The sequence below is a fragment of the Misgurnus anguillicaudatus genome, chromosome 16, assembly GCF_027580225.2.
Source record: "Misgurnus anguillicaudatus chromosome 16, ASM2758022v2, whole genome shotgun sequence".
NCBI lineage: Eukaryota > Metazoa > Chordata > Actinopteri > Cypriniformes > Cobitidae > Misgurnus > Misgurnus anguillicaudatus.
In genome coordinates, this window is record NC_073352.2 from 17,547,096 (window position 1) to 17,571,920 (window position 24,825).

Genomic DNA, 24,825 nt, shown 5'->3' on the forward strand with positions numbered 1-24,825 from the left:
GTGTGTGTGTGTGTGTGTGTGTGTGTGTGTGTGTGTGTGTATGACAAATAACACACACACACACACACACACACACACACACACACACACACACTTCCAAATACAAGCCTCCGGGAAAATGCTGTGTGGAGGGCAAGCAAGCAGGAGTGAATGAATTTAGAGTGAGGATGAATGTCACACACATGCCCACGCTCGGTGTGTGAGGCAGACTCGCATGAGAAGGAAGAGATTCCCCTCGTCTATTCTTAGTCCTGTGTTGTACTTCTCTGGTCTGCTGCCTCAGCACAAAAACCAGACCATACAGCCCATTCTCTGTGTTTCCCTTAAAGGAGACGTCCAGCAAATTTGGGCTCAATGGGACTTTCAATTTTGTGCAGTGGAGAAAGTGCGGCGCAGACAGACTGTGACCCTCTTTGACCGGACTGCAAAATCATTTCGATGAGAAGACAAGACCGTGTGTTAAAAGAACGTTTGATCACTTTGATCAGTTAATTAAGAAGGGTTCAGATTGAGTTTTTGATTGACTTAAAATATTGTTATTAAAAGAATCTATATTATGTACTCTTTAATCTGTGTAATGGTTCAAGTGAAAACAGTTCAAGTTCATGTTGAAGTATGTCTATGCCATTAGCGACACTGAACTGACTCAGAAGACAATGACCATGGTTGCATGGTCATTCTTTTCTTATAAGGGTCCATGTGTCCACTTTTCTATAAAATGACATGCACATTATTTTCCTGCTTTTCTCTTTTAAAAAGTACTGAAAATCTCTCTTTTTTTTGTCTGTGACCAATTGTGTGATAAATTGCAAAATGCTGGTCAAGTTATTACTTTTTAGGAGATCACCGAAAATTACCTGTATTTGGTCACATAAATGATCAGATATTGTGGATAATCTAAGTTCCACAGATGCGACAGATCGAATGTGACGATGATCAAGAGATCATGTTCATTAGGCCGAAGGAAAACAAACATATGCCCGGGAAGAAAGAGATAAAAATATGTTAAAGAGAAAGACATTGGGAGTGTCTTGGCCCCTATCTAAAACTGTTAGGGGCCCAGGCTTTGTGGTCATCTTGTCTCCGGGGGCCGGTTGGGTAATTATCAGTGAGGGTGCACGTGTGTGAAAACGGGTGCGCTCTCATCGATGGGCGCCTCAAACTGAGTGAAAAGTGAATCCAATCTCCCTTTTCTCAGCTTCTCCCCCAGGAGTGGAGAAGGATGCAAAGACCCATCTTCAACACTTTGATGGGGGCCCCATTGGACAAAGCCCTCTTTCCTGCTCGCCCATGTGGAAAATGATGTCGTAGGAGGAGGGAGACAATTAGTGGGATCTGCTAATCACCCAGGCAACACTCATTTAATTGACATGTGAAATTTTGTTTAATCTAACATGTCGATAGGCAATATGACAAAGGCCTGGAAGCCAAGGACTAGACAGCTTATTATTGGAGGAGAGTCTTTGTAAGGTTGGGTGTGTGGAGCTACATGGGGTGGGGGTTGATGTGAGGATTAAATGCCATTATCCTCACAATGCATTTGGACAAATAGCGATGCACACACTCTCACTTAGATGTTTTTATGTTTGTTGTTTGTTGGTGGAAAACAGTGTGCTGCTTTATTGCTATTGTTATTATGGCTTTGGAGGTTTATGGAGAAGTGGAACGTGGTTCAATGAAACGTGCACACTTGAGAGTTTGGGCTAAATGAGAGGCCACTTTTGTATTCGCAAAAATCAATAAGCTATTGAAGGTCATTGAAAAGTGAGCTTTACCACACACTGTTGAATTGATGCTGGTAGAGTGATTCATAAGCACAGACTTTTGCTTGGTACAGTTTGCCACTTCAAGATTTTCACTCATTCAGTGAAATAATTGACCATCTACAATCACAATGCTTGTTTCACAACTTTGCATCTTAAAAATCATCACTTGCACTTGAAATTGTCTTTTAATATACAATGTTGTCCTCAGAAATTTGGTCTTGTAAGCGGTGCAAATCTTAAACTCTGTTAATAAGTCAGAATGAATGACATAGCATTACCCCCCCCCCCCCTTAATTGTTTTAAATATACACAGTGATGCCATAGGAGAACCGTTTTAGGAACAGTATGTAAGAAATTAATATCAATCAATCATAAAATGGCCCTGATATGTCAATAGACATTAAGAAATCATTTTCATTTCAAATACTTATATCACTGACAACAGTGGTCGGGCCAGGATATTGTCATTTAAAAAGTGGAGTTGCAGCCCTCAACTGATGTTTATGTTGTCATTTTTTGTATTGGCCACCAGTTGTGTGATTACAGTACCAGTTTTAGCCACAAGTTTTGTGATTGCAATACCAGTTTTGTCCACAATCCTACATACTGTTCCTTTAAGTCTAGTGTTTTTAAAAGAACCATTGCTTTATTACCCTTTTCCACTACAAAGAGTATTTTGTGAAGGTTTTGTGGATTGCAATGGTTCTTTATGGAACCATACACCCTGACAAAGCCAATGTTTAAAACCTTTATTAATAAGAGTGTAGTGTTTGTATAAAGGCAAACTTACACAGTTGGCTTTGGCTTAACTCTGATATGTTCTTCTATTTGTTTTGCAGTGGACTAATCATTTGTGTGAATGAGGAAACCCTGGACAATAAACCAAGGAGGTTAATGGGATAATATATCAGAGCACAGGTAGGTCTAACCAGTTTGCTTTAACTATATGTTCTACCCCTGCCATGTAACTTGTAGCATGATTTTGTATGTGTGTCTATTTTTATTATGTTGCTTCTGATGTTTTTAACAGTAAAGGTGAACTTTATAAAAAAAGTATTGTATTGAAATTGAGAATTCCCTGTAAGTTTGGTTGTTCTGCAAAAAGTTTATATCAGTTAAATTGAGAATGTTTTAGAGTATAATATATCTTTGGACGAGTATCACAAGAATGGGAGGGAAAATCATATAGGTTTTAAACAAAAGTCAGTGGATGAATTATATGGAATTTCTGCACAGAGGAAAGCTATATCTCTAAGGAGAGACATAACACATCTCTTAAAGGGGACATATCATGAAAATCTGACTTTTTCCATGTTTAAGTGCTATAATTGGGTCACCAGTGCTTCAATCAACCTAAAAAATGTGAAAAAGATCAACCCAGTAACTTAGCTTTGGTAAACCATTCTCTACAAGCATGTGAAAAAATAGCTCATTGAAATTTGTCTCCCCTTGTGATGTCAGAAGGGGATAATACCGTCACTTCTGCACGATACAACCACGGCACTGTCATTTAGTGCAGAGATCAGCTCATTTGCATTTTAAAGGACACACCCAAAACAGCAAATGTTTGCTCATACCTACAAAGTGACACATTTTTACATGCTATAATAAATTATCTATTTGATATTTTGAGCTAGAACTTCACATACGTACTCTTTTGACACCAAATATTTATTTGACATCTTAAAAAAGTCTTGTGAAATGTCCCCTTTGAATCATGTCTTTGAATTAGTGCCATCTTGCCGTCGTTATAGAACACCATAAGCAATTGGAGCAATATACAAACAAACGTTTGTACCAAATGCAATGAGATAAGGGGTAAACATATTTATTTGTGAATTGAATATTGTACATTGTTGTTTTATGTGTGCGTGAATTATATGTTGATTGTGAGGCCAAAGACCGATTACCAGCTGGACAATAAAGAACAAAAACAAACAAATAAATAAACAAATGCAATTGTGGGTAGATATTCTATAAATATCAAGGCTTATTTACTTGTGAAAGCAAGTGATGATGCTTCATTTGTGGTCAAATTTGTTCCCAGCTGGCAATGATTTTATGATAACTATATTGTGTATTCCTTTTTAAAATCCGCTTATTGACAGTTTTGAATATAAGTAACGCAGCTGCATAGATTAAACTTTCATTCTATATGGTTGCCACGCTTGGTAAAATCATCACTAGTGTGTTCGTTTCAGATTTTCATTTTGTTTGCCAGACAGTTTGGCTGTTTTCCCAAACTATATGGATTGGCAAGACTTAAAATGTGAGTATTGGGGGTATGGATGTCTATGTGGGGGATTGTAAAGGGTGAGGGTGGCATGTGGGGGTTTTTGTGGTGCTTGTAAGTTGGATCAGACAATTGAATACAGTGTATATAGAAAATTCAAGTGCATTGATTTGCTTAATCTTAAAGGGGACATATCAAGAAAATATGACTTTTTCCATGTTTAAGTGCTATAACTGAGTCCCCAGTGCTTGTATCAACTTAGAAAATGTGAAAGATCAACCCAGTAACTTAGTTTTGATAAACCATTCTCCTCAAGCATGTATAAAAATAGGTTAAAATTTGGCTCCCCTTGTGAGGTCAGAAGGGGATAATACGGCCTCTTAACCTGCACTATCCAACCACAGCACTGTCATTTAGTGCAGAGATCAGCTCATTTGCATTTTAAAAGACACACCCAAAAACTGTACATTTTTGCTCACACCTACAAAGCGACAATTTTAACATGCTATAATAAATTATCTATAGGGTATTTTGAGCTAAAACTTCACATATGTACTCTGGGGACACCAAAAATATATTTGATATCTTAAAAAAGTCTTGTAAAATGTCCCCTTTAATTTTGATGCAAGCTCAGATAGAGTAACAAAAAGCAATGGTCACTATGTCTCCACTAGATGACCAAAGTCATGTAGACTGTGTGTTTTAAATATTTATGGCATATTTGATATTCTTGAGAATTGATTCAGTCTGGTTGTGTGGTTTTTTCCAATAGACCCTTGACTGCAGCACAACGTATTTTTTTTCTTCAGCCAGGGTTATTTCCCTCATCTAATGTTGCCATATTGGTATCACTGAGCCACTTTTCCTTCTATATTGTCTAAAATGCTAGGTTGAGCCGTATCGACAACTTCCTGTGAAATTGGTTGCGCGCGGCTCCTTGCTTTGTGCTATACGAGAAGACAACAGCATCAATGAGCAGGTCTACCTCAATTTCCTATCAGTCCCTCTTTATTGTGACAATAATAACATGGGCTCTTTATGCAGTAGCTATTACTGCCCCAAACAGCAGGAGATCTTGCCAAGACCTAGGCGGTGAGGAGGGGGTTTACATCACCGCATCCCCACAGCATCCCCTCCCTTATTCTTTCTCGAACAGGGCCACTCTTGCTTTGCCACTGTGCCCTGACAACTGACTGCTTAAACGAGTGCGCGAAAATAGGTGCCTTGCTGGTCTCCATGACAGACTGCACATAATCAGTATTGAGGTATGTAATTACAGCTGTCAGGCCCATCCGCTGTAATTGATGCAAGTGCAAGCAGTGTTCGCTGCTAGGGCGGCTTGTAACTGCACACATGGCACCGCTGGCCTTTCCCCGCTGCTGCGGCTCATGAGAGAAAAGAGAAAAACATTACCTGTGTGATGGTGCATGTTAACCTGTGCCGACCGCCTTAGCGAGTCTTTATTCGCTAGGAGTGACAGTCATGTTTTTTCAGTGGAGGATAGTGGGTTTGTCTCCTGGCTTTGGGTTTCTCAGACTGAGTTTAATGTTGCCGGGCACATTCACAGATGGTAAAGGGGGGTGGGGGTGTGTGATGAAAATGCTGTCAAAGCCACAGACGCTTAAGTGTCTCCAAGGCGAGGTGGTCTGTCTGCGGGGTGTCTGTGCTTGGCTTATCGCTGTTGGCTTTTTAAGTGTTTCAATTCCTGGCATCCAGTAGAACACACGGCGCACCATTTTACTTCTGTAGAAAAAAAGGAAAATCACTTAAATCAAGACTTTATATACTGCTTCATATGTGTGTGTGGGTCAAGGTGGGTAGGGCAGAAATACAGTGGCTTGAGCATCTGGGGTAAATATTCCTGATGGGTCCTCCAGAGAACATATAAAGACATCCTGGCTACAAAGCTGGCGTGTCAGGTGCTCGCCCTTCTCATAGCTGCTGTAATATTGATCAGAGGAAGGTATGCCTCAACCTTTTAGTTCTGTCGAGTTTTGCCGGTGGAAACCATCACCAAGAGAAAATGTTTTGATTTGGCTTGGGAAGGCAAAATTTGGGGTTAGAATCTTGTGTTTGTTTTGCTATTATTGGTTTAATTTATTTTTTAGCAACTGCTGCAAAAGCTGTTAATTTGCTGTGGCATTACCATTTCACATTTGCATTTTTGTCTCTGTACCGGGAAAGCATTTTTAAGATTTTCAAACAATGATATATTATTATTAAAATAATCTAAGTTCCAATAAAGTTTGATAGAAAGAAAGAAATGTCTTAAATAAATTGTTGCATTAGTTCTAGTACAATCACAATATGGTTTTAATAGCATTTAAGAAGTTAAATTAAAAATGTTAATGAAACAGATCCACATCACGGTCTGTCTCCCATTAATCATCACTGGAGATGCACGATGATGATGGATGCTGAGTTAAAGCCTTGCACTGATTTATGCTTACAACAGCAACCAGTTTTCTAATATAATATATAGTAGGATGTATATTTATTGTGAGAAATTAAAATTAATAGAAATTCTTTGTGCATTTGAGCTATTTTTCCAACATGTTTCGTAATCTTTTAAAAACATTTCTCAATCATTAGAAGCTTTTCAATTTGTCTGCCTTTTGTCTTTATTTATTTTGCAGGCTATCTATCACTTAAAGGTAGGGTAACACATTTTGAAAAGTGCTAACGGTAGCCGCCTAGCAATGAAATCACGATCCCTCCCTCAAGTCAAATCGCCGTCCAAAGTCACGCCTCTTTCAAAACACATGAACACGCACAGATCAGACGGTCACATCTCATGTCGCATTCACCAGTGAGAAAACTTTGCAGTACAAAGTGAATAACACTTCCAAAATAACCTACATAAACAACTGGTTTACATCAGAATTAGTTTAAGCACACGTTCAGTTGAGTAGACGTAGTAACTATATTGTTACGCTAATCCCTAAACGAACACAAATTTCATAAGCAACACAATGTTTCATCAAAGTAGAATATCTGAATCCATCTCAATACAAACATATCGCGTACCTACCTTACCAAAATAAACAGTGCAACGACCCTTTCAGACCCTTTGCCTCCTGCAGCAGTTTGCATCTCATGGTAAAGCAATAAAGTTAACAATGTTAATTTGGGTTTTTGCTCTTGGTGATCCAGGCAGTTTTTGCTGTTGTTATTATAAAAGATGCCTTTCGTTGTGTGGCTCCTGTACAGGTTGTCAATTCAGCAAAAAAGTTTGCTATTCTCGCTGTTTACAGACAGGAGGTGAGCGCATGTGAACGCGACGATGACGTATGGTGTCTGCGTGGACTCGCTGCGTGGTGGGCATTCAAATTATGCTTAGGTATGAGGGACAAAAAAGGAAACGTTCGCTCGGACCATTTTTTGGTCCTACGCCTTTCACAGATGACATACATTTCTACAAATACATTTAAACAACTTAACACAGTGATTGCTATCAGGATGTGAGGAGACTTTTAACCAGCATAACTAAAAATGTTTCAGGATCAAATCTGTTACCCTACCTTTAAATGTAAACATTCTTAAGACCCATTCACTCTAAGAATGATAAATATAAGGTAACATTAACTATAGTTGACACCTTTAATGTTTATTTCAAGCTTGCTGCTTTTACACATTTTAAATGCACAAGCCTGTTAAAGGAATAGTCTACTCATTTTCAATATTAAAATATGTTATTACCTTAACTAAGAATTGTTGATACATCCCTCTATCATCTGTGTGCGTGCACGTAAGCGCTGGAGCGTGCTGCGACGCTTCGATAGCATTTAGCTTAGCCCCATTCATTCATTAAAGATAAAGTTAGAAGTGACCAAACACATCAACGTTTTTCCTATTTAAGACGAGTAGTTATACGAGCAAGTTTGGTGGTACAAAATAAAACGTAGCGCTTTTCTAAGCGGATTTAAAGAGGAACTATATTTTATGGCGTAATAGCACTTTTGGGAGTACTTCGACTCACCTGAAAAGTCCGCTCCCCTTCTCCCTCTCATAATGGGAGAGCGAGGGTGCTACTGCGCCGAGTCGAAGTACTCCCAAAAGTGCTATTACGCCATAAAATATAGTTCCTCTTTTAAATCCGCTTAGAAAAGCGCTACGTTTTATTTTGTACCACCAAACTTGCTCGTATAACTACTCGTCTTAAATAGGAAAAACGTTGATGTGTTTGGTCACTTCTAACTTTATCTGTAAATGGTACCATTGAATGAATGGGGCTAAGCTAAATGCTATCAAAGCATCGCAGCGCGCTCCAGCGCTTACGTGCACGCACACAGATGATAGAGGGATGTATCAACAATTCTTAGTTAAGGTAATAACATATTTTAATATTGAAAATGAGTAGACTATTCCTTTAAAGTCTAATGGATTTCAAGTGGCTGTCAGTGTTTTATCATAAAAAAGGGAAATGCTCTGAAATTATTCCCAATAGTATAGTTTCTTTGCATTTTTATTGTTATAGTCAACCCTGTACGCATTTCTTTGCAACGTTGGCGAGTAAATGTTTTAATTTACTCGCCAAATGGATATACATATATTCATTTAGTTGAACAGTGGTATACACTGATTAAAAAAATAAACATTAATGGCATTAATCAAAACACTTACTTTGTCATATTAAGAACACTGTCATTGCTGCTGTCATCCTTGGGATGTCGCTGCAGAACTTTTTTGACAGCGATCAGCTGTAAAATGTTGTGGTCCTGCTCGATTTTCGTTGACTTTGCGTAAAATAATGGAAGGTTTTTCATAAGATCCCCTGGGGTCAATGTGTAAGCATGAGAGAAGCTTGATGCTGTCGTGAGAACAAGCAACAGTCGGCATTTTTCCTTCGCCCGAGTGCCTCTCAAATTACTCGATTTTGATGGCTTACGTTTCTTTTGTTTTTGTATGTTTATTGATCATGAAGTACAAAATTGATGAGGAAAAGTAGGAATAATGTTGTTTACAATGCCTGGGATGGTGCGCTGTGATTTATATATATATATATATAATACACACACACACACACACACACACACACACACACACACACACACACACACACACGCACACATATAAAATGTATTTATTAGACATTAATAAGTTGCCCATAGTTGAGATTTACTTGCATTGTAGAGGGTTGATAGTTGTCCTATGGGCTCTAGATATACTAGACATACTATATATTTATAGTTATCTTTGTGTGAACGGGCCTTTAGTCTTTATGCGTCTTTATGCGACTTTATGCGAGTATTGTTCTCTTGACAGACAGGTCGATTTACCCAGTGTGCTAACCTCTCACTGTCTGGATCTCAATAAACTTTAGATTGCAGTGGTGAAGGTTTCATTGTTCAATAATATGTTTATGTAGTCTGCCAACACCTTGCCTTACAGGAAGCATTGACCCTCAATTAAATTAGCACTAGCTAAATATATCTACACACATTGAATCCACAATGTGAGGTGCCATTTTGTACAAGTCTGGCCCTGTACTGGTGTGTGTTGCTCACTGCAGACTATAGGAACACAAGGTGAAGTGTGAAAGTTTAAAGTGGGTTAAGCTAATCATTGCGTAATTACAGCTGCCAAAAGGGAGCCATTAGCTAAGTGCTATCCAGCAACCTTTGCGTCTTTATCCAGCGTCTGTGCGTGAAGAATCTTAGGCCCTGTTTACACCTGGTATTACTATGCACTTGGGTGGATCGGATCACAAGTAGACGACACTAAATACATGTGTAAACGGGGTGTAAAAAGTCTTGAGCTCGTCCACTTTCGACCACATATGCAGAGGTAGACAAAAACACATTAGACCAGATTGCGTTTGTGGTGTAGATGCTCGTGGTCGAACGTGAACGCCTACTCTCCACCGATTGATCTAATGTGTAATGTACAGAGCACAATATTTTCACATCGGTCCTAACTTTTAGACCAGTTTTTAGGCTATCACTGATAAAACTATAGCAGCTGCTTTCTTTTTTATTTTTGTTTCATTTTGCGAATGAAAGCTTAGTTTTTAAAGCTCCCGTTCTTTCTGTGTTTTTGAAGCTTTGATTGTGTTTATAGTGGGCAATACAACATGTGTTCATGTTTCACGTGTAAAATAACGCAGTATAACACAATTGACTTAGCGCTAGTTTCACTGTCCTCAAAACGGGCTGATGTCTTCCTTGTTCTATGAAGTCCCTCCTTCAGAAATACGTAACGAGTTCTGATTGTGTAGTTTGTTTAGTGTGTTAGGATTCGATAGCAGCTTAGCTTAGCAGAGCCGTTTGAGCCAAAGCTGGTGACTGACGTATTCCTGTGGGCGGAGTTTAGTCAAAAATTAAAGCAGGAAGTAGAGGGCTGTAGTCCAAACCGGCCGTTCGCTGTAGGCTTTGAAAGAGGAATTCTATTAAAGAAAATATATCGCCTGGCAGTGAACTTTGAGCTTTATCATTTTACAGATATTGTTTATGCTATTATAGCAACATTACACATTAACTAGAGTTAAAAAAATGGGATCAGGAAGAATGTGACCTTTAACAATTGCTCTGAAAAATCTGAGAAAGCCTTTACATACACATGTACAAAACATTGTGGAGCATGTTTACTAACAACCCAAGCAGTGGTAATATTAGCGTGTGTCAACTTAAGACCATTCCCTCGAAGTATTAAAACACCAGGTGTGAACAAGAATTTTTCTCCCTCGTCCACTTGTGATTCAATCGACCAAAATGCATCTTAATACCAGGTATAAACAGGACCCAAGACCCTGCAATTTGGCGTGCCAGACTTACGGTACATTCACACGGGGCGAAAGCGTTAACGCTTGATGGAAGGCTTGTCTGAAGCGTGGCCAAAAGCCAATAACAGTGGCCGCAGCACGTGCTCCGGTCTTCCATAAACGTAATTGGCTGGCACTGCCAAAGTTTTTTGCCTAAGGCAATCTGATTGGCTGTACATGCGTTACCGCTTGAAAAGTTGAGAAATATTCAACTTCTGCCGCGAGCACGGATCCACAATTAAGTTCGGCAACGCATTACTTCACCCATTAAAAGTGAATGGGAAGGGTTAACGCTTACACCCCGTGTGAATGTACCGTAAGACTTCCATTGTTGCTCATTAGCAGTTTTTTGGTGCCTTGACAAATCATTCCACAGTGTTATTAAACATGTCGAAACATTGTTTGACAATTCTTCTGCTCGTAATTGGCGCGCACTGTGAATAAACTATATAAATATATTTATGAGCTGATGAACATTGTGCAATCAAATTGAGGCTGTAAATTTAGAGATAGTTGACGACTTTATGAGAATGTTTATGGGGGTTCAGAACTGTTTATTTTCATAAACAGCTCAGCAGATGCTTGGAGAGAGCAGCTGTTCTGGTTTGTCTTCTTACGGAAATGACAAGGCCAGCTGTTGTTCTGTACTTACTGTAGTTTAGTGCTAGTAAATTTTAAATGGGCATAATTTATCTTTCAGAGCATCATTCGCACAAAGAGACAGAATTTTGAGAACCCTTTGTTATTTATCAGCTTCTCAAAGCATTTATGAAAGGCAAAAGATGAAGCACAAGGAACAATCTGTTCTGACAGCAGGTTATCTGCATCATCCAAGTACACAAGCAGTTGCACGCAGGATAAAACATGTGGTTGTATATGCGTGCATTCTTATCTGTGCATTCGTCCATACCTGATCACAAAAGAGGACCGTTTAAACCTTAGATTGAGCCTGTTATGCACCTCTATCAGGAGAAAGGTGCACCTAAAATACCTTGATGCATTTTGTGATCTCCAACTACAATCGCACTCCCAGCTGAAATCTTCCCTTTGAATGAACATCTATATTACATATTCTAAGAGGGATGGAAAAGAAAACCAGAGGGCGGGGGTGTATATAAGTGGGTGTCTAGTGTCAGTGTATGTGTGTACGAGTTGCCTAAGACTTGTCGCCGTTTGATGTTTGTGTAACAGCGTGATCTATACGGCATAAACACATATGCTTGCATACATTTCCCTGCATGTTCTGTTACTACACCAAAGAGCAGCTTTATTTCCCCACCCAGCATGTGCGCCTGTACATGCCAGTCTGTCTGAGATCAGACTCTTTCTGACACTACTCTGTGTGCCAGTCAATTCAAGACCAGACTCGCCCCCAAGTGCCAGTCTATGTTAGATGGGAGTCTCGCTGTCGGTCTCGCCATGTGGCGCAGGAGTGACTCTTCAGCTCTTTAGTAGATCTTGGCCGTCATCGCGTGCTCATTGAGGAGCAGTGGGCATGTCTCCAGTCCGTGAACTGCTGAATGAGGGCTTGGCCAGGCGAACAGACGCAGACGGTCAGTGGGAGCTGAAGAGCACCACGGTTGCGTCGCTTGGATGGGAGGCTGGTGGGGCGGATGATCCTCCTGTCTCCTCTGCACCCAGTCTTTGTCTCCCTTGCTAATTGAGTGACCTGACTGACCCTAGAGGAACATGTCACCACAGAGGGGTCAGGGCCCTGGTGTCATGTGACATGAAGCCTGTGACCCGAGTTTGGCTGATGTGAAGGGAAGGGCCAATGTCACAGATTTCAACCAAAGGAGGTGGTTTTCTAATCCAGCGATGCAGGAGTGGGCTATGATTTAGTTTGTTTCATTTCAGTTGGGATAATGTCCCCAGGTAAATTTTATATCAGCCTTTAACTGCTTGTAAAAGTTATAAGATTAGATGGAAATCAATCTGGACATATTTGTTTAATCCAAAGATAGTGATTCTTCCAGTATTCCACAACAGACTGATTCACATGTGGCATTTTGTTTTCATAGGCATTATTTGCAAAAACAACCAGCACTCTCTTATTGATTGCAGTCCGACAATAGCCCTTTTTATTCATGCTATGTTGCCTAGTGACATAATGACATCCATCAGGAAGTCAAATGTCAGTCCTTTCTTGCTCTGACATTTAGTTTTGGGTACGTACTGCATTATTGTTTTGCATTTGATTTGGTTGGTGTCAGAACGGCATTGAATGGGTTTTCCTCCAAGTGTCTTTTGAAATGACCAGTTGAGTGCTCTGGCTATCATGAGAGACAGGGAAGAACTAAATAAATCCATCAGCGTTACAACAATTAAAATGCTCTCTGTATCATACCATTACCCATGACTTGCATAGAGTTAAAATTCCAGTAGTGTAATTAGAATTACAATATTTCAAGATAGACTGTGCAAATTTCCCAGCCCCACCCTGGATCTATAAACATTTTCTTTAACACTCTTAAAGGAAAACATGTTCTATGTTCTTACCTCAACTTAGATAAATTAATACATACCTATCTTTTTTCAATGTGTACATTTAATCTTTGTACAGCGCGTCATGAATGTGTTAGCATTTAGCCTAGCCCCATTCGTTTCAAGGATCCAAACAGGGATGAATTTAGAAGCCACCAAACACTTCCATGTTTTCCCTATTTAAAGACTGTTACACAAGTAAGTATAATGTCACAAAATAAAACATGGTGATTTTTAAGCCGATACAAAATGAGAACTATATTGTATGGCGGAAGGGCACTTAGTTTGCAGCACTTCGACCTTGGCGCACAGTAACATCATCACTCCTAACTAGGGTTGGGAACTTATTCAGATCGGTTCTGTTTTTAAAAGTAACCGAAACCACACGAAATTCTTACGTTTCGGTTCTAAAAGCGGTTCCGATACGATGCACAGGCAAAACACTGGGAGCGGTCACTTTAAATAGCCATGTCTTACCTCATGAGTATTAATTACATTGAGCCACTGTTTACAAAGAAAACACTTGCACTGCTGAGGTAAGCTTTGTATACTTAGTGTTAAACATGTCTAAAAGTCAGAACTGTATTTTCTAGGGCTGTTGATGCTACAGTGCGACCCGCGGTTGCGTGCACTTCACAAACTATAAAAAATATAAAGTACAGTTTCACCCAGCGGGATGTCTTCAAGTTCGCGTGAACGCAAACGGCCATGAATCTCAAGAGATAGTGTGCTATAAACTAATATCAGTGATGACCTGCTGGCTTTGGGGCAGATTAATGAGGTAAGATGTTTTCTCTTGGTCAAGGTTGCGAAAAGTATGTTGTTGCTAAGTAACCTAAGCATTGCTTGACGTTGTGACGAGCAGCCACAAGCGGAAAAGAATTTGCGCATATGAACACGCATGTTTGTAAAGAATCGTATCTAATCCTTGTTTACATTTTTATATTTCAAAATATATGCATTCATTAAATATAAGCCTATATGCCTCAATGCACACATACAAAAAGTATTACTTATACAGCAACCTTTGCCGGATATATGAAAAAAACACTTGCTTCAGCATATAAAAATCTCATATTATATGTTTGAGAACTACTCCTAACATGTCCAATTCACCAGCTAGGATCTTACAAGGACTACTACAACAGGAATAAATGATATAGCGACTGAAAATATTAATTCACTTTACATTTAAAATATTTTGACAGTGATTAATAAACACAAATGGAATTGTTTAAGTTTTGTGCATGATTTTTTATTATATGGAACCGGAATTGGAACCGGAATCGCAACCGGAAAATTTCTTACGATACCCAACGCTACTCCTGACTACTCCCCGTTCTGCTCAAACTTCCATCAATATTACTGTGCCCGAGGTCGAAGTTCTCCAAACTAAGTGCTCTTCCACCATACAATTTAGTTTTCATTTTTTATCCGCTTAAAAAAAATCACCATGTTTTATTTTGTGCCACCATACTTATTCGTGTGTAACAGTCTTTACATAGGGAAAACATGGAAGTGTTTGGTGGCTTCTAAATTCATCCCTGTTTGGATCCTAAGGAATGAATGGGGCTAGGCTAAATGCTAACACATTCACGACGCACTGTACAAAGATTAAATGTATGCATTGAAAAAAAATAGGTATGTATTCATTTGTTAAGTTGAGGTAAGAACATAGTAAAATATTGAAAAACAGTGGTGTTTTCCTTTAAGAAAATGTGCTTCATGATGCCATAGAAGAACAAATGGTTCTTTAAAGCACCTTTAACCTCTAAAGCACCTTTCTGTTTAACCAATGGTTCTTTAATGTGAAAATTGTTCTTTAAATTATAAAAATGTAAAAAGGAAATGGTTTATTGAAGAACCTTTGACTAAATAGCATAAAATAACCTTTTTTGGTTCTTCAAATGGTTATGGCATCGCTTTGAAGAACCTTCCAAGCACCTTTATTTCTAAGAGTGTAATTGTGCAGTAGGGTTGTCTGGCATCATCCAAATGTCTTCTGTTCCTGTCAGGACTGTGAGTCGACTGACAGGTCTATTTACCCCTTTCTATTCAATCAAGCAGTTTCCCTAATGTTTGTAGGGCTGTTGTCTTCAGGTTCAATCTTTTGATGATGAAATCAAGTTTCCTGTCCGTTTTCCGCTTTGAGGGAACTGAGGGCTTTGTAGAAATAAGCCTGCTGTGATAGAATGGATGTGATGAATACGTTTTGTTGGAATGATAGTGCTCTGTGTATCAAACCATCTTGATGATTGGAAATGCTACTCTATATGTTGAATGAACACACGATCTTTGCCCTGAAAAAAGAAAAGCGTACAAAAGAAATCTGTTTTCGTTCTTTCAAAATACACCCATTAAAATACAAACATTCAGTTTAGCTGAGATATCAGTTTTGTCTTGTCCTGAAAGGTTTTTTTCATTTCTCTCCACTATCACCGGATTGATTGATCTCCGTTCTTATCAGGGTCTCTGCGAAGATGCTCCAAACTAGTTTGTGGGGTATCTGTGAAAAGGTTCCCCTTAATCCATTTTATTTGCTCTGCTACCTCAAAACCATTTGTCCATACAGCCCCTGTCCCCCGCTGGCCCTCTCCTCCCAAGCACTGAGAGTGGAGGTGCAAGACACAGACTGTTAAAGAAAAGCCATCTGGCCAGAGGAAGAAATGGGTGGGGGGGGCTTAGGGTGGAGGGAGTCATGCTGGGCAATCAAAATGACAGACAGCAGTGAAAAGTGTTTTGTGGGCTCTCACGTATATGTGAAGTAGGATGACTTGTGAGCTTTCACAGCTCCCTTTGGTCTTCAGGTAAACACTGACTTAGCTGTGGTGTCTCTCGCTCGCTCAATCTCTCTTGCCCCATCTCCATACTCTCCCCCTCAGATACATCCATATTCTGTTGTTCGAGCGATCGCATGAGCATTTTGCATAATCAGGAACACAACTGAAAGTAGGTGAAATTATCGTATCCTCCAGAAATCGTGAATGGGGGATGCTAAGATTCTGCATTGGAGGCAAGAATCGCTCACAGTCAAAGAGTTCAGTTTCCTTCAAATATTATAATCTCTTGTTCTTATGCATTCATTTTCACCATCCCCCACGGTGGCCCCTTTCCCTCCTTCCAAAAAAAAAAATCCTAAATGTGCGGAGGCTTCATTTTTCACTCTCCCCAAGCGGCTCTGTTGTCAGAGAGGAACCCTTAGGAAGTCTTTATTTCTGCCAGGCTGGGCCTCTCGCGTTCCTCCGGCTTCTCCGGCCGTTCTCATGGCTGTCCCCCCACCTGCTGGGACCCTGATCCCAGGCCGAGCTGCGCTTCAGCGGGGGACAATTACTATCCCGCTCTGCCTTTGATCATCTGACCACATGGAAGCACAACAGCTGACCACATGTTTCAACAGACAAGGAGAAGGAGAAGTGAAGAAGAAAAGGGCTGAAGAAAGAAGAGAAGAGAGAAAAGCCTTTCGCTCTCTCACTCACTCACACACACGCACACGCACAACACATTAGAAAAAGGCCCAATTTTGGGATCCGTTGTAGTGCTCGTATAATTCTCATGATCTTTGCTTTGTGGTAAACGTCTGGGCTTTTATTGTCATGATTATGTCTTTGGATCGGAGGGGAGCGCTTATTACAGACATGGGGCGGCCTGATGTAAAGTTTCTATTTGAATTTGCCTTGATTTCATTTACAGAGGGTTGCGCAGAGTGCTCGAGAAGTAATTTGAGGCTGAGCTTGTAAAAGCGAGTGCTAATTCTTCTGACATTGTCAGCCAAATTGTCTTTGAGCCAGCTGGGCCTCCGCGTAAATGCTGGCTGTGGTCAATATTGTATAAACTTCTACGTGAAGTCAAAGCCACAGCTCAGCTTTTGGTCTACCAACACCTCTCCAAATGTAGCTCTGGAATGTCAGAAAGGTATATTAATATGGGAAAGTTACGAGATTGTGCTTTCATAATAATGCTCTTTTAAATGAATATTAATGACTTTTGCAAATAGCATAGTTAGTGATAAACTTGCATAACCAACATTTTGTGTTCGACATGTCGTGTGAATTTGACACTTTATCACTTTTCTAAGTGATAATGAGTTTGTTATTTGTGTGTTACTTGTCAAAGTGTGTCTTAAGGTAATTTGTGTATGTATCATAGCTCTATGCACGCATGAATGAATGTGTACAGTATTTATGTGTACAGTATCTGTGAATGCCCACTGAAGCAGACCTGAGAAGTGCTGGGATGTGTTCGAGGGGCCGGGGGTGAGGCAGTCAGGCCTAGGGGAGCTGTTTGTTTTGGCCTGTTTGATGGGGATGGCCTCCTTGAGTGTCCCTATTGTGCAGCAGATCACTTTACCACATTAAGGGCGCATGAAAAGAAGCTCTTCACTGGCACTTGGGCCTTGGCTGGAATAACAGGCAGTGTTTTGACTGGCTGCCACCTTCTATTCTGACCGCTCTGCCGCCCAGCAGACGGCTCCTGCCTCAAAGATGCCTGTGAGGAGACACATCATACATAACACTGATAGAAAATCACAGCACTTTAATTTGGCAAACAAATGTGACGCTTCCTTTAAAAAACATTTTGAAAATCATTTTTAGTGATTTTGTGTTTTCTACATTAAATCATAATGTAAAGAACATTTTGTTAAAACACATCCTTGATATCTTAATAAATATTGAAATTAAAGTGAAATCAATGATTGAGATGTGGGTCAGACAGGGTCACAAATGTTTGGTATAAGTTTTGTCATAATCACAAGTGGTGTTCATTTTAAAATGATTTCTGATCTTTATTTTTTATATTTATATACTTTAACCAATGATACTGCTTATTTGGAAGTTCTGAAGAAGCTTTGTTTATACATTTGACAAACCCTCTATGCCCGCATTTACAGTTTTGCTATGAGGACCAGTTTCACCATCGTCGTGTTTTTGACAAAACATCATTACATGTCTTTACCCGTTACAGGCCCTTTGTGCATTTTACCTACTTTATACTCATTTTATCCGGCAGTTAAAAATAATTAACAAGTCATGCTCTTTTGTCGTCCGCCATTATGAGTTCTCCGTCTAGCAATGAAAGGCTTTACCATAAGCACAGTCACATAATAGTGTCAAAATCTATTTTAAAGTGCAGTAATTCAAGGGTTTACAAGGCTCCATAAAACCTCAACATGCCCCAGTAATGAGAAGCATGAATGGAAACTTGGAGAGTTCCTTGCGGCCCCTGCAAAGGCGGGAGACCAAATGCAGGACAAACGGTGTAAAGCTCAGGGGCTTTAACAAAAAGGACAGCAGGACAGACAGAGCTGTCACCGTGAGAAGACAGAGTTATATATGTATATTCATATAAAATATATAGTGTAATGTATTGTAATATAAATATAATATAGAATAGAAAATACACATAATCGTGTGCGCATAATACAATATGCCCATACTCAGGCATCAGAACCTCTTCAAGCCCGTACACAATCATGAGAACGTCTGCATGTCCGTACGCAATCATCAGAACCTCTCCTTGCCTGTATGGGATCATACGAACTTCTTAGTGCCTGTAGCATCAAAACCTGTCAGTGCCCATACACAATCATTAGAACCTCTTCGTGCTTGTATGTGATCATAAGAATATCTCTTTATGGCCATATACAGGCATCAAAATCTCTCTGTGCCCATACACAGGCATCAGATGAAACTCTCAGTGCCTGTACACGATCATCAGAAGCTCTCCATCCCTGTTCATGATCATTAGAACCTCTCCGTCCCCATTCACGATCATCAGAACCTCTCCTTCCCCGTACACGATCATCAGAACCTCGCCGTCCCCATACACGATCATCAGAACCTCTCTGTCCCCTGTACACGATCATAAGAACCTCTCCATCCCCCGTACACGATCATAAGAACCTCTCCATCCCCCATACACGATCATAAGAACCTCTCCTTCCCCGTACACGGTCATCAGAACCTCTCCGTCCCCGTACACAGTCATCAGAACCTCGCCGTCCCCATACACGATCATCAGAACCTCTCCGTCCCCCGTACATGATCATAAGAACCTCTCCATCCCCTGTACACGATCATAAGAACCTCTCCATCCCCCGTACACGATCATAAGAACCTCTCCATCCCCCATACACGATCATTAGAACCTCTCCATCCCCCGTACACGACCATTAGAACCTCTCCGTCCCCATACAAGATCATCAGAACCTCTCTGTTCCTATACACGATCATCAGAACCTCTCCATCCCCCATACACGATCATTAGAACCTCTCCATCCCCCGTACACGACCATTAGAACCTCTCCGTCCCCATACAAGATCATCAGAACCTCTCTGTTCCTATACACGATCATCAGAACCTCTCCGTCCCCATACACGATCATTAGAACCTCTCCGTCCCCATACACGATCATTAGAACCTCTCCGTCCCCGTACACAATCATCAAAACCTCTCCATTCCCATACACAATTATTAGAACCGCTCTGTCCTAATACATGATCATTAGAACCTCTCAGTCCTGTACATGATCATTAGATCCTCTCCATCCCCATACACGATCATCAAAACCTCTCCGTCCCCATACTTGATCATTAGAACCTCTCATCCCTGTTCAGGATCATTAGAACCTCTCTGTCCCTTAAACATTTATTAGAACCTCTCCATTCCCATACTCGATCATTAGAGCCTCTCCGTCCCCATACACGTTTATTAAAACATCTCTGTCCATGTATATGATCATTATATCCTCACTATCCCCATACACAATCATAAAACCTCTCTGTGCCTGTACACAATGATCAGAACCTCTCCATCCCCTTTCATGATCATTAGAACTCATTTATTAGAACCTCTCTGTCCCCGTACTCAATCATCAGTACCTCTCCATCCCCCATACACGATCATCAGAACCTCTCCTTCCCCGTACACGGTCATCAGAACCTCTCCGTCCCCGTACACAGTCATCAGAACCTCGCCGTCCCCATACACGATCATCAGAACCTCTCCGTCCCCCGTACATGATCATAAGAACCTCTCCATCCCCTGTACACGATCATAAGAACCTCTCCATCCCCCGTACACGATCATAAGAACCTCTCCATCCCCCATACACGATCATTAGAACCTCTCCATCCCCCGTACACGACCATTAGAACCTCTCCGTCCCCATACAAGATCATCAGAACCTCTCTGTTCCTATACACGATCATCAGAACCTCTCCATCCCCCATACACGATCATTAGAACCTCTCCATCCCCCGTACACGACCATTAGAACCTCTCCGTCCCCATACAAGATCATCAGAACCTCTCTGTTCCTATACACGATCATCAGAACCTCTCCGTCCCCATACACGATCATTAGAACCTCTCCGTCCCCATACACGATCATTAGAACCTCTCCGTCCCCGTACACAATCATCAAAACCTCTCCATTCCCATACACAATTATTAGAACCGCTCTGTCCTAATACATGATCATTAGAACCTCTCAGTCCTGTACATGATCATTAGATCCTCTCCATCCCCATACACGATCATCAAAACCTCTCCGTCCCCATACTTGATCATTAGAACCTCTCATCCCTGTTCAGGATCATTAGAACCTCTCTGTCCCTTAAACATTTATTAGAACCTCTCCATTCCCATACTCGATCATTAGAGCCTCTCCGTCCCCATACACGTTTATTAAAACATCTCCGTCCATGTATATGATCATTATATCCTCACTATCCCCATACACAATCATAAAACCTCTCTGTGCCTGTACACAATGATCAGAACCTCTCCATCCCCTTTCATGATCATTAGAACTCATTTATTAGAACCTCTCTGTCCCCGTACTCAATCATCAGTACCTCTCTGTGCCCGAACATGATCATTAGAACCTCTCCATCCCTATACATGATCATCAGAACCTCTCCGTGCATGTACATGATCATTAGAACTTCTCAGTCCCCGTACACAATCATCAAACCTCTCCATCCCCATACACAATCATCAGAACCCCCTCTATCCCTATACATGACCATCAGAACCTCTTCGTGCATGTACATGATCATCAGAACCTCTCCATCCCCATGCACAATTATCTGAACCCCTCTGTCCCCATACACGATCATCAGAACACCCTCTATCCCAGTACATAATCATTAGAACCTCTTCATCCCCGTACATGATCATCAGAACCTCTCCGTCCCTGTACACGATCATCAGTACCTCTCCGTCTCATACACGATCATCAGTACGTCTCTGTCCCCATACACGGTCATCAGAACCCCCTCTGTCCCTGTACATGATCATTAGAACCTCTCCATCCCCATACACGATCATCAGAACCTCTCTGTGCTCGTACATGATCATCTGAACCTCTCCATCCCTGTACATGATCATTAGAACCTCTTCATCCCCGTACATGATCATTAGAACCTCTCCATACCCGTACACATTCATTAGAACCTCTTCATCCCCGTACACGATCATTAGAACCTCTTCATCCCCGTACACGATCATTAGAACCTCTTCATCCCCGTACATGATCATTAGAACCTCTTCATCCCCGTACATGATCATTAGAACCTCTCCATACCCGTACACAATCATTAGAACCTCTTCATCCCCGTACACAATCATTAGAACCTCTTCATTACCGTACATGATCATTAGAACCTCTTCATCCCCGTACATGATCATTAGAACCTCTTCATACCCGTACACATTTATTAGATCCTCTCCATCCCCATACACGATCTTTAAAACCTCTCTGTGCCCGTACATAATCATTAGAACCTCTCCATCCCGTACATGATCTTAAGAACCTCTCCATCCCCATACACGATCTTTAGAACCTCTCTGTGGCCGTACACGATCATTAGAACCTCTTCATCCCCATACATGATCATAAGAACCTCTCCATCCCCGTACACATTCATTAGATCCTCTCCATCCCCATACACGATCTTTAGAACCTCTCTGTGCCCGTACATAATCATTAGAACCTTTCCATCCCCGTACATGATCATTAGAACCTCTCCATCCCCATACATGATCATTAGAACCTTTCCGTCCTCGTACATGATCATCAGAACCTCTCCATCCCCATACATGATCATTAGAACCTCTCTGTGCCCGTACATGATCATTAGAACCTCTTTGTGCCAGTACATGATCATCAGAACCTCTCCGTCCCAAAACACGATCATCAGAACCCCCTCTATCCCCGTACATGATCATTAGAACCTCTCCATCCACGTACACGATCATCAGAACCTCCTCTATCCCCGTACATGATCATTAGAACCTCTCCATCCCCGTACATGATCATAAGAACCTCTCCATCCCCGTACACATTCATTAGATCCTCTCCATCCCCATACATGATCTTTAGAACCTCTCTGTGCCCGTACATGATCATTAGAACCTCTCTGTGCCCGTACATGATCATCAGAACCTCTCCATCCCAAAACACGATCATCAGAACCCCCTCTATCCTCGTACATGATCATTAGAACCTCTCCATCCACGTACACGATCATCAGAACCTCCTCTATCCCCGTACATGATCATTAGAACCTCTCCATCCACGTACACGATCATCAGAACCTCCTCTATCCCCGTACATGATCATTAGAACCTCTCCATCCACGTACACGATCATCAGAACCTCCTCTATCCCCGTACATGATCATTAGAACCTCTCCATCCACGTACACGATCATCAGAACCTCCTCTATCCTCATACATGATCATTAGAACCTCTCCATCCACGTACACGATCATCAGAACCTCCTCTATCCCCGTACATGATCATTAGAACCTCTCCATCCCCGTACATGATCATCAGAACCTCTCGTTGTGCCTGTGCATGATCATCAGAACCTCTCTGTGCCCGTACAGTAGTATTTCATCCTTCTTGTTGAGTTTGCACTTGCTAGAGATCTTATAACTCCACATGTGGTAGGGGCAAGATTATAAAAAACTGTTATATCATGTGAGCTTCAGACTGTATACACGTCTCTACTTTTCCCAGGACCCCTACATTAACAGGTCAAATGCCAAGGTGTGAACAGTTATGCTCCACACGCTCTCATAAAACAGTCTTCTCCTGTGATTTAAACTCAACCGAATCTATTAGACACTTTCAAAGTTGGCATGCATGCAGCCAGTGTTGTTATGAAAATAAATGGAGGTATTGTGATCTATGTATACTATTAGTGTTGAAATGAGCAGGTAAGCCCAAACCAAACACGCAGTTGATTTCCTGTCTCCAGTGTGCACTTAATGTCTCCAAATCAGATGCAATGAGTCGTAATTGTGTGTGGGATGAAAATACTGTAGGGGTTTTCATTCTTACGGCATAGTGTATAATTGACATTTAGGCTGTTTACGCTTCTTAAAGCTTAGGTAATTAGTTCAATTGACCGAATTAAAGATTAAATTGCCCAGGTATGGCCAGTATTCAATTTGACATAATGCCAATGTTAATCTTTCAGAAACATCTTAAAGAGGGCAGAAATACATTTAAATCACTGAAGAAAAATGTTTCAAAATGTTATTACAGAAACGTTTAATGTTTTTCTTTAGTGGTCATAAGATATTTCACTTTTAGAGCATCTTGGCAGCAAATAATGTTTTTGGCTGCTTTCCTTCTACCACAATGTTGTAAATGGCTAGATTCATTGAAACCGATCCAGTGTATATCATTAAAGAAAGAAGTGCAAGGTGAAATATGTGTGTTCCCTATAGGACATAAAACAAATCACAAAAGAGATCATTTGAATATATAAATTGTTACTCCTTTACAGCAATGAGATCAAATTACCTTTCGCAGAAGCATTCTGCTTTTTAGAAATAGATGCCAGAAATCTTTTAGAGAATCTCAACAATGTCTCAAACTGTGCTGAGATAGATACTATAGTGTTGATAGTAATTTATTTGTTCAGTGTGGATTACATTTTTTCATCAATTTTTTCCAAAAACCCAAATCTTCTCGGCTATGCTATCTATTTTAAACATATATGAGATCAACATGAGTAATAAAAGAGCAACAGCAAAAACATCCTCTCGGTTGTAGATGAATAGATTTAAATACATTTTTTGTTATATTAATGTATATTTCATAAACATATTTAGTTTAAGAAAAGTAAGCGGGGCACAAACTAACGCGGGGTTAATTGTAACAAGGCTACTTAACATATTTATACAGGGCCAAGCAATCTGTGCTTTTGGTTTTTTTATATTACTGTCAGAAGATGATCTCCTGTGAATTTGTGAAAAGTTTTGATTGTGTTTTCGTTCAGATATTGAACAATGAGTGATTTGGAAGCATGAAAGTAAATCTCTTCATCTTACGTTTTTTTTCTCAGATTTCTGAGTTGGGGTGTGTAAGTCACCAAATCCAGCCTTTTATTATTTTAATCACTGTCTTGTTACCTAAAACAGTGGTTCTCAAACTTTTTCAGCGTGCGCCCCCCCCTTGTGTACGGTGCATTCCTTCGCCCCCCCAAAGAAAATCTATGACAAAAACAGTTCTAAAATGTAACATTTTAATTAAACAAAACATATTAAATTATGCAAAGTAGTGT

The 24,825-nt window shown here is 40.5% G+C and overlaps 1 protein-coding gene across 7 annotated transcripts in view; it reads left to right on the top strand.

The window, feature by feature from the left end:
- zic6 (zic family member 6) overlaps positions 1–24,825 on the top strand; it is a 99,036-nt gene that overhangs the window by 31,753 nt on the left and 42,458 nt on the right. For all 7 annotated transcript variants that reach the window (XR_012357951.1, XR_012357952.1, XR_012357950.1 and 4 more), the window contains one exon: positions 2,606–2,684. The gene's annotated coding sequence lies outside the window, so the exon portion shown is untranslated. The remainder of the gene's footprint in view (positions 1–2,605; positions 2,685–24,825) is intronic.